The sequence below is a fragment of the Emydura macquarii genome, unplaced genomic scaffold (assembly GCF_026122565.2).
Source record: "Emydura macquarii macquarii isolate MOO-44397 ecotype Brisbane River unplaced genomic scaffold, CSIRO-AGI_Emac_v2 contig_3603, whole genome shotgun sequence".
Classification (NCBI taxonomy): Eukaryota; Metazoa; Chordata; order Testudines; family Chelidae; genus Emydura; species Emydura macquarii.
The window spans coordinates 10947343-10959342 of record NW_027133740.1 but is presented as its reverse complement, the minus strand read 5'-3'; the positions used below and the strand labels follow the sequence as shown (position 1 = coordinate 10959342).

At 37.3% G+C, this 12000-nt stretch overlaps 1 long non-coding RNA gene across 1 annotated transcript in view; it reads left to right on the top strand.

Annotated features, from left to right (window-relative positions):
* LOC137145674 (uncharacterized) overlaps nucleotides 1-11474 on the top strand; it is a 34613-nt gene extending 23139 nt beyond the window's left edge. Inside the window, exons 3-4 of the long non-coding RNA XR_010917715.1 lie at nucleotides 10558-10624; nucleotides 11332-11474. This is a non-coding gene — a long non-coding RNA (uncharacterized lncRNA). The remainder of the gene's footprint in view (nucleotides 1-10557; nucleotides 10625-11331) is intronic.
* The last annotated feature ends 526 nt before the right edge of the window (nucleotides 11475-12000 follow it).

The window sequence follows — 12000 nt, the reverse complement described above, 5'->3', positions numbered from 1 at the left end:
TGCAGCAAATTAGGATGTGCAAGAATTGGCACAGTGGATTCTAATTCAAAATCATATAGTCTCCATTTTCTAACAGTTTGCAGTTAGCTAATATCACAAACATCAACCTTTGCAGAAAGCTTCTATATTATTTCCACACCAAACCAAGAATTTAATAAGCAATTAATTGCTGAAATGATGCATAACAATAACCATCCAGTTCAGAGGGAGAATAAAATTGAGCTGGTCTGATACATCTAAATGTACCAGTGTGGGGAAAAACGGCTAATGAGTGATGTGATTAATATTGGGTTCAGAATAAAAGGGGAAAGGACAAGATGTCATTTTTGAAGGTTAACTTTTCTGAAAAAATACAAAAACAAAAAAGCTCAGTCATGAACGTGTTGTGAATGAAGACATAGGCAAACATCTTCAATATGAGTTCATAAATTTAGACACATGCTGAAACCTGCTTTCATTGAACTCAAATAAAAATCTCCCATTGATTACAGTGAGTCCAGGACATAATCCATAGATTTATATTTTAGCACCTAAATGGAAGTCACCTTAGTTTCAAAGATAAGCAATTGCAGCTCCAGTCGATTTCCTGGGATTTGTGGGTAGCTCGACACTTCTGAAAAGCAAGCCACTGATATCAATGAGAACACACATGAGTAGCTGCTTGTGATGGAATTAAAGGTGTGGTTTACATTCTAAGCCTAATTAGGCAATTGATATATCATTTGATATGTTAGATTATAGATATGATAGCAAAATTCCTAATTGATTAGATGAGCATATGTGTTTCACTTAGAAATTACATGAATAGGAAACAGTTGGTAAGAACTTTTTTAATATTTTATTTTTAAGCAGTATAAGGTTTTTATAGAAGGCTTTGTGCTGACCAGAAGTTGGTGTGGAGAATTCTGGAGAAAACACAGGACCTACTTATTTGGTCAGCATTTTAGTTTTGATATTATTGAGCTTACTGGTTGTAAATCTGCTTGAGAGGAATGTTCACCTGAAAAATTTGCCGAGTTCTTTCCCAGAACCCCTGCAATAGAAGCCTAGCTCAAAGATGGGGATTTGTGTTCAGACCTGACCTTCAATGAATTTTCTCTTCTCTTCTATCATTTCATCGGGGGCTTGGCCCTGTGTCTTTGGACCAATCTGCATCACGATGTAATTTATCCAGAAGGAGATGACCATTGGCCAGTTGTAAAGAGGGATGTGTGGAGGAAAGGATGAAGTGAGTTGTTGGATTTAGTGTGGCTGCTAGCTGGTGTTGCTGGTCTGTGATATACAAGAGGTCAGACTAGATGATCTGGCCCTAAATGCTATGACTCTGAGGAGCCATCTCTCAAATAACAAGAGATGGGGATGCCCAAGACTACCATTGCAGTGAGAACCAGGGCCAATCACCCCTCCAACAGTCAAGGGATATGTACCACCAGCCCAAGCTGGTAACATTCTTCTATATCTAAAAAACAGAGAAATACATTAATTTGCGTTCTCTCCTGATCATGGGTGAGAGTCACTATAACCTTCTTGACATTGTAACTCCCATTTCTCACTTACCTATGAGCTTTTACATGTACTAACAATTAGGATATTTTTATTAGATATTGTTTTTTGCTGATTTGTTTCAGTTGACCTGTGTGTGTATAAAGATATGTATGTATTGGCAAAAAAATGTTTCTTCCAAATTTTGTATATATTATTTTCTCTGTTCTTTATGTCTGTCTTGTTCCTCTTCACTCTAGTAGTGTATTTTTTTTTTGTTCCTTCCTCTCTTCATTTCTTCTTAATGTTTCTGCTTTTCCACTGCCCTACCGTTTTTGCCTTTGGTGTACACATGAATGAGGGAATGTCTGCATTAGAAAAACTGTTGATGTTTCCGTCAGCTTGCATTTGACAAGAAATGCTTCCTCAGGAAACACTTAAAAAGATCACAAGCTGTAGTTTTGACAGCCAGACCTAATGATTAGTTCTCAATAGCTAGGAGGAAAAAAAAAATATTGTGAAAAGGTTATCAATCCTCATGCTTTGGGGTATGAGCTGATCATTGGCTGGGGTCAAAAGGAAGAGCTGAAGAATTGCCTAGGTGCATTATGGAATTCTAATCATCCTCTGGAACGTCCATTATTGTCAATTATTGGTAAAAAGGACACAGTTTGATGGCCATTTAAGTAGGGTAATTATCATGTTAAAACAGTGTAATGCATACCTTTAAATGTTTAAAGGCTGGGGCAAATTCTGAGTTCAAGTATTTGTGGGGACAATATTATACCCCACTGTTTATCTGTTTTGTTTAACCAGTGAAAGCAAAGCAAATTTTTTCTAATTCTTTTTCCTTTTAGTCTGAAAAGGCATTGATATTCCAATATATTTGTACCTTCTGGGATAATTACATCTCATCCTTATGAATCTCCCCTTTTCCCTACTCCAAACATTTTAACAACTTTAAGATAAATGATTATTATTACCAGAGGGGTATATTCTCCTCTTACTGCTCTGACTTAACTCCCAGAGCTATGTACATGCATTGAAAGAACATCATGCCACTTAATTTAGACACACATTGTCAATAATGAGTAAGGCCTCTATTCTGTTTACACTTGCCTAGCTTTAAAGGTAACTGTCTACTGAAAATTACAAATGAGCCATATTCATGCATAAATATTTAACAACCTCCCCCAAACCAACAAACAAACAGGCATATTAAAGCTTGCCCATTCTGTAGTATTTTTATACCCATCTGACATGCAAAGTTTTGTAAACTAAGCCCAACTGGTTGGTATTAAAAATAATCTGGATAGAGAGAGATTTGTTATTTGTGTCTGTACAGTAGCAGTGCTTAACATATCATATTATACATATTTGATAATGGCAGGCCATGTTAACTATAAGACCAATTGGGTAACTTTTGATATAAATCACTATCTTTTCTAATGCTACTTTTAGTGTGGCATTCATTATAAGTAATGTAGTGGTGTCATCTACTCAGGCAAATGGTATTCTTTTAATTTGTCTCGTGTTAATTCAATTTTAGATTTGTATTTGAAAACTCTTGCTGACATGTTTATACTTTTACTCACATTTCTAACTATATTTTCTGATTTTTCTGGTAAATCCTTTAGGGCAGAATCTAGTGAATTCATTATCTACTGTACACTACTGGAATACAATTAAGTACTATTGGAAAAAACTATTTTTAGACATTCAATTTTTCAGTTAGCTTTTTTATAGGGTAGTTTAGTACAACTAACCACCTAGCTCTTGTATGATTATATTATCTATTTTGATTTTTAATTAGCCTTTATATCTTTGTTTTTATGTTAGTTTTACCTTTCTAAAATACTATTAACTGCCTATTAACACATTATGCAAAAAATTATAGAAATCATGTCGAAGGTATTATCTGTATGGTCAGGAAGGTATTAAAAGCACAATTTTTCATGGAAATACACTATCCTTATTCCATTGATTGAATTCTATATGTTTAAAGTTTAAAATTGTACAGATTGAGAAAAGTAAGAAGAACTCAAGTTGTAGGAGACAGCACAATCTAAGTTTGTAAAGTGCTTTAAGTTGAAAAGTTCTGTAAAAGAGGTTGTTAAACTGCTGTGCAAAACTTGAAAGACTGAATGTTTAGAAGTATGTACATTTAGTTTCCAGTTCTGCAGGCGCAATTATATATCCACATTAATGGTGGATGCAACATTGTAAACTCATTGTCTAGCATTTAGGCATCAAACTACCTGATTTGGAAATCTTGGAGCAGACTGTGACACCGTTACTCATATTGAATAGTATCTTAAATCCCAAATAATGCTGTTAATGTGAGCGGGATCATTTGGAGTGAGTAATGAGGTCATGAGGTGGTGTATGATTATTTCAAAAACTGAGTCTATAAAATTAGAAGCCATTTTATTCAAACAGGCCTGAAAAGAGCAGTAATAGAGATAGAGACATAAAGCACACACATACTAATTTTAAAATACATACACACAGTGGTTGCTATTCAAAACTTCAATTACTTGTAAAAGCCATTGTAATGTTACAATGATATTTATACTATTCTTTATAATTTACTAAAAATTGGTTCAGCAGTAACATTATAGTTGTGGTGAAATTGGCACACTGGGGTAATATACTATAATGTAAGTGTGTGTGTGAAAGGGCATACAATCAGTGGCTTAAAATAAAACTAAGATAGAAAGAAGAATACACTCAGTAGCAGAGTTCAGGTTTTTTTTCTTGTTTGCCATCTCCTGTTGAAGGATCGCTGAGCAGAATCTGTATGGATTAGAAGAGGCGAGGAGAAGATGAACCTTTGAGTAAGGAGATTTTTTCCACCAACAACCTGAAGAATAGAAGCCAGCACAAAAAATTGACAAAAATCCTGGAAAATGCAAGGGTTTAATTCACATGAAGATTGCAAAACCTCCTGCTATTAAGATCATAGTATCATCCACTTGGATGTATATCTTTTTCATAAATGATCTGGAAAAAGGGGTAAACAGTGAGGTGACAAAATTTGCAGATGTTACAAGATTATTCAAGATAGTAAAGCAGACTGAAAAGAGTTACAGAGGGATCTCACTAAATTGGGTGTCTAGGCAACAAAATGGCAGAAGAAAAATGCAATGTTGATACATGCAAAAAATGCACATTGGAAAATATAATCCCAACTATAAATACAAAATGATAGTCTAAATTAACTGTTACCGCTCAAGAAAGATATCTTGGAGTCACTGTGGATAATTCGCTGAAAACATCTGCTCAATGTGCAGTGACAGGCAAAAAAGCTAACAATGTTAGGAATCATTAGGAAAGATATAGATAATAAAACAGTAAATTTCAATGCAACTATATAAATCCATGGTACCCACATCTTGAATACTGTGTGTAGCTCTGGCCACTCCATCTCAAAAAAGAGATAGTAGAATTGAAAAAAGTACAGACGGGCAACAAAAATTGTTAGGGGTATGAAACAGCTTCTGTATGAGGAGAGATTAAAATGACTGGGACTTTTCATCTTGGAATAGAGATCACTAAAACGGGATAAGATAGAAGTCTATAAAATTGTGATTAGTGAAGAGAAAGTGAATAAGGAAGTATTATTTTCCCCTTCACATAGAACAATAACCAGAGGTCACCCAATGAAATCAATAGGCTGCAGGTTTAAAACAAAAGAAAGTACTTCTTCGCACAATGCATAGTCAACCTATTGTGAAGGACAAAATTATAACAGGGTTCAAAAAAGAACTAAGTAAGTTCATGGTGGATAGGTCCATCAATGGCTATTAGCCAACATGGTCAGGGATGCAACCCTATGCTCTGGGTGTCCTAAGCCTCTGATTGCCAGAAGCTAGAGGTGGACGACAGCGGATAGATAACTCAATGATTACTTGTTCTGTTCACTCCCTCTGAAGTACCTGGCATTGGCCACTGTTGGAAGACAGGACACTGGGCTATATGGACTATTGGTCTGACCAGTATAACTGTTCTTATGTTTTCATGGCAACATCTTGGAGATGAAGCTTTCTAGGTGAGTTAAGACTGTCTCAGTAAATGCTGCTTAAATCAAGGTCTCTGCATACTAGTAGGGCAGAAGAGAAAGATTGAGGCATCTTCAACTGCTAAAGCTGGGGACTGTGGGGGAAAAAGATATCCTTGCATTTTGAAAAATTGTATTCTCTGAATCAAATGTTTGGTGGTTTGCCCGCGCACACTGGGTTCTCTTGACTTATCTATCTTCTTATTCACTGTTGCCTGCAGCAATAGCTATATCACGTGGCAAGAGTACCCCTGGGCAGTAATTTGGCAAGAACTGTATAGTCTTGTCATAGAAGCCCTGGATCTTTGTGATTTCCTGCCAAATGTATATACCAGTTACATATATATCTCTGCCAGTAGCAACACTACAGCTAGTATTCATAATAAACCCTGCAGCTCTTAATATTGACTTCTGGGTGAACCTGCTATTCAGATTGCCAGCCAGAGAGTGTTTTTGTTGCTGTTGCCATTTACAAAATATAATATTGATTTAAGCCATTTCTTTTTTAAATAAGAGGTGATCCTCAAAAGAGCATTACACGGAGTCCTTCTTTCTTTGCTTGCTTTGGTTTTTGATTCCCGATAAATTTTTAACTTTCAAAATCGTCAGTCCATAATTTATAAACCTTTTGATTTTTGGTGGGTGGGGAGGAAGATATATGTTATGTGAGAAAAGATGCTGTTATGTATTCCCACAGAACAGCAGTGCTACTTTTGTATTACTGTGATGTCTATAATACTCAGACTACTATTTCTATTATAACTTAATATAAAAAAAAAAACAGTGTTAAGCAGAGTGCTAAAATAAAACATCAAGAGAAGTGAAATCTGCTATATTTTAAGCACTAAAACAAAAATAATTACTAAAAACACCAATTTCTAGCATATTTTCCTTTTGCTTTCTATATTATTGAGGCATGGATAGCAGTCCCACAGTTAACTGTTAGGATTTACATTTGAAGCAATATCCTTGTGTTTCACGTTTTAAAGATTGAATTAGTATCCATCTTGTTACAATAACTTTTCATAGAACATGTAGATTTTGAAAGGTACAAATGGCTGTCAGGGATCTAAAAATCTCCCATTGAATTTTGAATGTTTTTTGTAGTGGGAATATTTTAAAATGTTCCGTTTCTGAAAATTTATCCTACTTCTTCATATTTTGAGGTGGCTGGGAGTTCTCTAGCTCAATAAACAACCCCCAAACACACACACTCACACACATCCTGATAATGTATCAGACACAGGTGACTTTTGAACTTTTTAAAAATTAAACACTCACAAAGTTAATTCCCTTACTCAGGATAAGGTAATTGAGTTTCACAATTCTAGCTGATAGAATTCCTCAAATCTCTCAGCTACTTCCATTACCTGCTGCTCTCAGCCTGGCTCCCTGAGTAGAGATGCAATTTCAACAAAACTAAAATGATTAAATGCAAATTTCCATTTTGCATCAAAATGTCTTTGTCCAAGTCTTCCAAGCCACTTTGCCTGACTCACTAGCTGAGTTCTGCACATGTCCCTTGTGAGAAAGAAAGGCAGGGTGGGAGATATGGGGTTTGACTCTCTGGAAGCGATGTGGCTTAGGTTGAACAGGGATATGATGGGCAACCAGAGAGTTTGTAAAAGACTTGAAGGTTTGTTCAGGGTGTTAGAGTTTGTGAGCGGAGGAGGGAGGGTTACCAGGGATATGCAGAGGGCACAGAGAATATTTTCTTATATCAGTTGTCAAGACTGGAGCTTCAGTGACTCTGTGCTATCTCCAAATGGCTCATGAACTTCCTCTGAGGCATTGGAGATTGAAGGGTTCTTTTGGAGCTGCTGCCTCTGCTCCCCAGCATACCAAGACAGCAGTTTCATGAGAAGACCTAGATGCACCAATGCCTCTCTCAGAGACACTGAGGGCTGCCCTAGGGTTGCTGCATCAGCTCTCCAGAGCCCTAGACAAAAGCACTAGGGGAGTCCCAAGGGTACCTGTGCCAAGGCATCAGCCCATTAAGGGCTTGCTGCCTCAATGCGCTGAGGAACAGAGGCAGATCCATTGGTGGAATTCACCAAGTGCCAATGTATCAGGGGGCCTGGTCTTCCCTTCAGAAGTCCACTCACCCCACTCTAGGCTCCAAGCACTTGTAATCATTCCCCTGCTTCACCAATATGTGGCTTGCTGTTTTCCCCATGGCATCAGGCAGTAGTATGTGGGAAGTGAAGGGAGGCGCACCCATGTAGCAGAGATAAGGGGGAGGATTGAATTGGGATTTGGGGGCACGGCGGGTGGGAGGGGATGAGGGTGGGCCAGGAGGGATGTTAATGGCTGTGGGGGAGGATAAGAAAAAGTAGGGTTGTGGTTGGGAGGAGCAGAGAGGTGGGGAACTGTGTCCTATGTTCGTTCATGTAGGGGTGCTGCCGTATGAATTTACCGTAAGCACTTTTGAAAATGTTGGTCTAGCTCAATAGTCAATTAAGCTTATCTTGAAACTCAGAAAAGTACTTCATTTAATAATAGTTGAAAGCAGTAGTAGCTACTGCAAATCCACACAACAAAACAAATCAGCAAAATGCTTTTGTCTTGCATTTTAATCTCTAGCAAGGAAGACTTGTTTGATGGTTTATCAAATCCTATGTGTTTAGCATTTGAATGTTTGCAAGAGAGAATGACAGGGGAAACAGCATCTTTCCAATACTGTCATTAGGGGATGACATTTAGAAAAGAGTCAAAGACTTATTAAAATTTGATCTATGCTTCAGGATCTGCTACAGAGTGAATCATTCATCTCTAAAGTCAGTCTTTGTGCAAACCCCTAGCTTGCTTTCTGTATTCCAGAATCCTCAAAGCTTTATGAATTTAAGATGATTAGAGAATGTTGAGAATTCAAGTATCCGCTGGGGATATTGTATGATTTAGAAGGAAACATTCTAGACTCCTGCCTTTCTATTGTTCTATGTCTTGCAGAGTCCATTAAAGGTACTGATCACTGGCTGGGTAGAGTGTAATTAGAGAAGCTGCTGCTGCTGGGAGCTCTTACAGTCACTGAACTCTGTAGCTATAGGTTGCATTCACACTGAGTCATGTTTATTTCAGTGGAGGTTTATTAAAGGGAATGGTACTTCTACATTTGGAACAGTGACAATATTATGAAGAGATGAAAAGCATCTTTGATTTTTTTTTTGGTGTCCCTCCGCGGGCCCCCCCCCCCCACCACACACACACAGGTAAACAGATTGGTGCTTAACAAAAACACTTACAAAAGCTGTTGAACTGAAGGTCAAAGGGCAAATTCAGCTCTTAGCCACATGATCAGCCAGTATGCAGATATCAAAGAAGTGGGTGGTTTGAGAGAAGAGGAATCCAAAATGGAGAAACATGAAAGAAGAGGCTGAAGAGGGAGTTGCTAATTTTTTTCAGTAGCAAGTAGATTGAGGAGGTCAACAATTAGGATTTAATCCAAATCTCATTGGAGACTGTGGAAAAATTCCCATTAACTTAAATTGGTTTTGGATCAAGCCCATACATTTGCATGCAGGATGCAGTTAGTAGCCTTAGCAAGAATTGTTCCATTTGAGTGGAGTGGAAATGAAAGATAGGTTAGAGGGTATCCTAAGAAATAACTGGGCATGTGGATGTTAGGGGGAAATAGGTACATGGTATACTAAAGGAGCTGAGACCAAGAGGACGAGGAAAATGGGGAGTAATTTTACATGTAATTTGGGTTATGGGAGAGCTTCCTAAAATGAGAGAAAACAAGGGCTTTAGAAATGTAAAAGTAATTTGGGATGAAAGGTATCTTTTAAAAACAAACAAACAAAAGATATTCTAGTGGTGCTAGTAAATGTAGTGCAGCAAGCTATTTAAGTGGGCCAGGAGTTCACCCTAGATATGTTAATAAAGGTAAACTCCAGAAAGGCAGGGTGAGTGTGGGCTTTATTATTGCGTGCACCTTGCTTGTAGAGGAGTTTGGGAAAGGCACCTGATCCCAACATACTTTTTATGTGAAAATTGTTCTTTAAGATAGCTTAATACCTCCTTACGCATATGCCTTTGACTTGCTTAAGCATGTTTCATTGTAATGTCCTAGTACAGTATCTTTCTCCTTAGATTTGGCAAACTGATTCTATGTAATGAGATTACAGCACATTGAGCCAGGAGCTCAGGTGGGGAAAAAAAGAATGAACAATTCAGTTAAAATTGAATATTAGTGAGTAATTTCTAGAAAAATGATGGATGTAGTGTGAGATCAGTGACAAAATGTCTGTTTGGTCTCTAATATAATTAGTGGGTTAATTCTAGAGAGATTTAGGGGGAGAGATATATAACTTGTCTAGATTTAACCCGTTTATATAGATGGCAGTGATTCTAATTTATTTGGGTATTTTTTTTTAGAGATCAGTGACAAAAAGTCACCTCCTTATTTCAGTTCTTTTTATTTCCCCCCCTGCACCTCCTCCCGCCACCCCCCCCAAAAAAAAAAGTTCAACAAATCTCTACTCTACACTGTGCCACCCTGCTGCCTGATAATGGGAATAATCTGAGAAATGAAAATCTAACACTTTAGAAGGAAAAGAATTCTGAAAACAATTTCACTAGTTTTCATGTTTCATATATGGTAATTATGCTGATTAGGTTTTCAACCACAGGGCATCAATGACAGACAAAAACATAAACCACTTAACATCTTTAGCGGAAGCTAGCTTGGGCTTGAGTTTTTTTAAATATCATTTTATATATACACACAAAATATGATATTTTTTTAAATGGTTCATTCCCTCTCCTGCTGAAAACTATGGTGGAGTGGAGGGAAGCTATTGGGAGTAGTTTCAAAGGTCTATTTCTTTGGATTGGCTTGTACAACTGAAAACCTTAGTGTACAGAAACATGATGAAAAGAGGCCAGTGAAGGAGGAAAATATGAAATATCATAGAAATAATATCATGCAATATGTAAAACAATTTAAATATTTAATATTCAAACTTAATGTTCTGCTTAGTGTATCTAATACTTTGGTTTGTTTATATACACAGACACTTACATCTCAACAATTAGACTGCTGTTATTCAGTAACCTCCTAAGAATGATATTTCACATTATGTGAGTTTCAATTCTATTTTTGTGCTTTGAAAATCTTTAATATAAGGTAGTAGTGTTTTTTATTTGAGAAAAGTGTGGCTGTCTATAGTCTTTGGTGTTTTATATAAAATACTGTTTCATGGGAGTGCTTTGAGCAAGGAGAGAAATCTATAGGGAAATTTAGGAATTTTAAAGAACAAGGGAGAAATTTCAGTGGCAAAAACCTATTTTATTTTTGCATATCTATATCAAAGTAGCCTAAATGAGGTGGCCATAATGCTGGGGGTGGGGAAGGTGGAACCATTACATCTGTTAAGATGTATTCTATTTAAAACACAAAGTCTGTTATTATAATATGCCAAAATCACAGCAAGTAGCACCAAGTAATCGTCACAAAACCAATCACGCTAAGCTTAGAAACACCCCAAGGCTCCAAAGCCCTACACTAGTAAATCTCAAAATAATGTCCAAACAAAAACAGATGTTCCAAAATATCTCATATCATCTCCTTTACGATATGCACAATATACAGAGATGCAGAAAAAAATAAGGATCATTATTTGAAGCATTGGCATAGTCTCTGATCCATCAAACAGATGTTTATCTTCAACTAAAAATAATAAACAAACAAGCAAGGATTTTCAATGGCATAAAGGACACTTGAATGGCCAGTTCTCACCAACTTTCATTGGGAGTTAAGTATCTAACATATATTTATACCTTTAAAGTGTCTGCAGGATGGGAACCTTAAGGAGGAGAGAGATGGAGAGAACTGACCAGAATGAAGAATTACAATATTTTTGGACAGATACATCATAATAAAATTCACATTCCTGCTTCTGTTTCTACCGCTACTAAATGTGGTCCTAAAAACCAGTAAGTGTCAATATTAAAAATTATAGAGATTTTTTTTTTTGCTGTCAGACCAAACTACGACTTAAATACTGGGAAGGGTGAGGATGGGGGGAGGAGGAGTCCTCCAGAAAGCCTCTGATTCTGCACAGTATCAGAAACTTCTGTTTTAAAATCCATCATCAGTTTATGATTCTGAGCTCACGTTTCCATGTGCCATCAAGAAACGAGCAGTAAAGAGAATGCATTTAAAAAAAAAACTATATGATGATGTGACTAGGTTCCCTCTCTGCTCATGGCGCCTCCTGCTGGTCACTCTGGGGATTAGCTCTGCCAGGTACTGTGCCCATTTCAGCGTTCTCTCCATCCGTCGTCTTCTCTCTGTATGTGGCATTTCTTGCTCTTGGTGCTGCTTCTTGTGGTCCATGGCTTGGCACTTCTGCCAGGTCACTAAGTTCCCCCCTAATGGGGAAATCAGTCTTTTCGGACCAGCTGTCCAGCGGGCGTGGTGCTGAGCCACTACCCAGTGGCTGGTAGGAGAACCC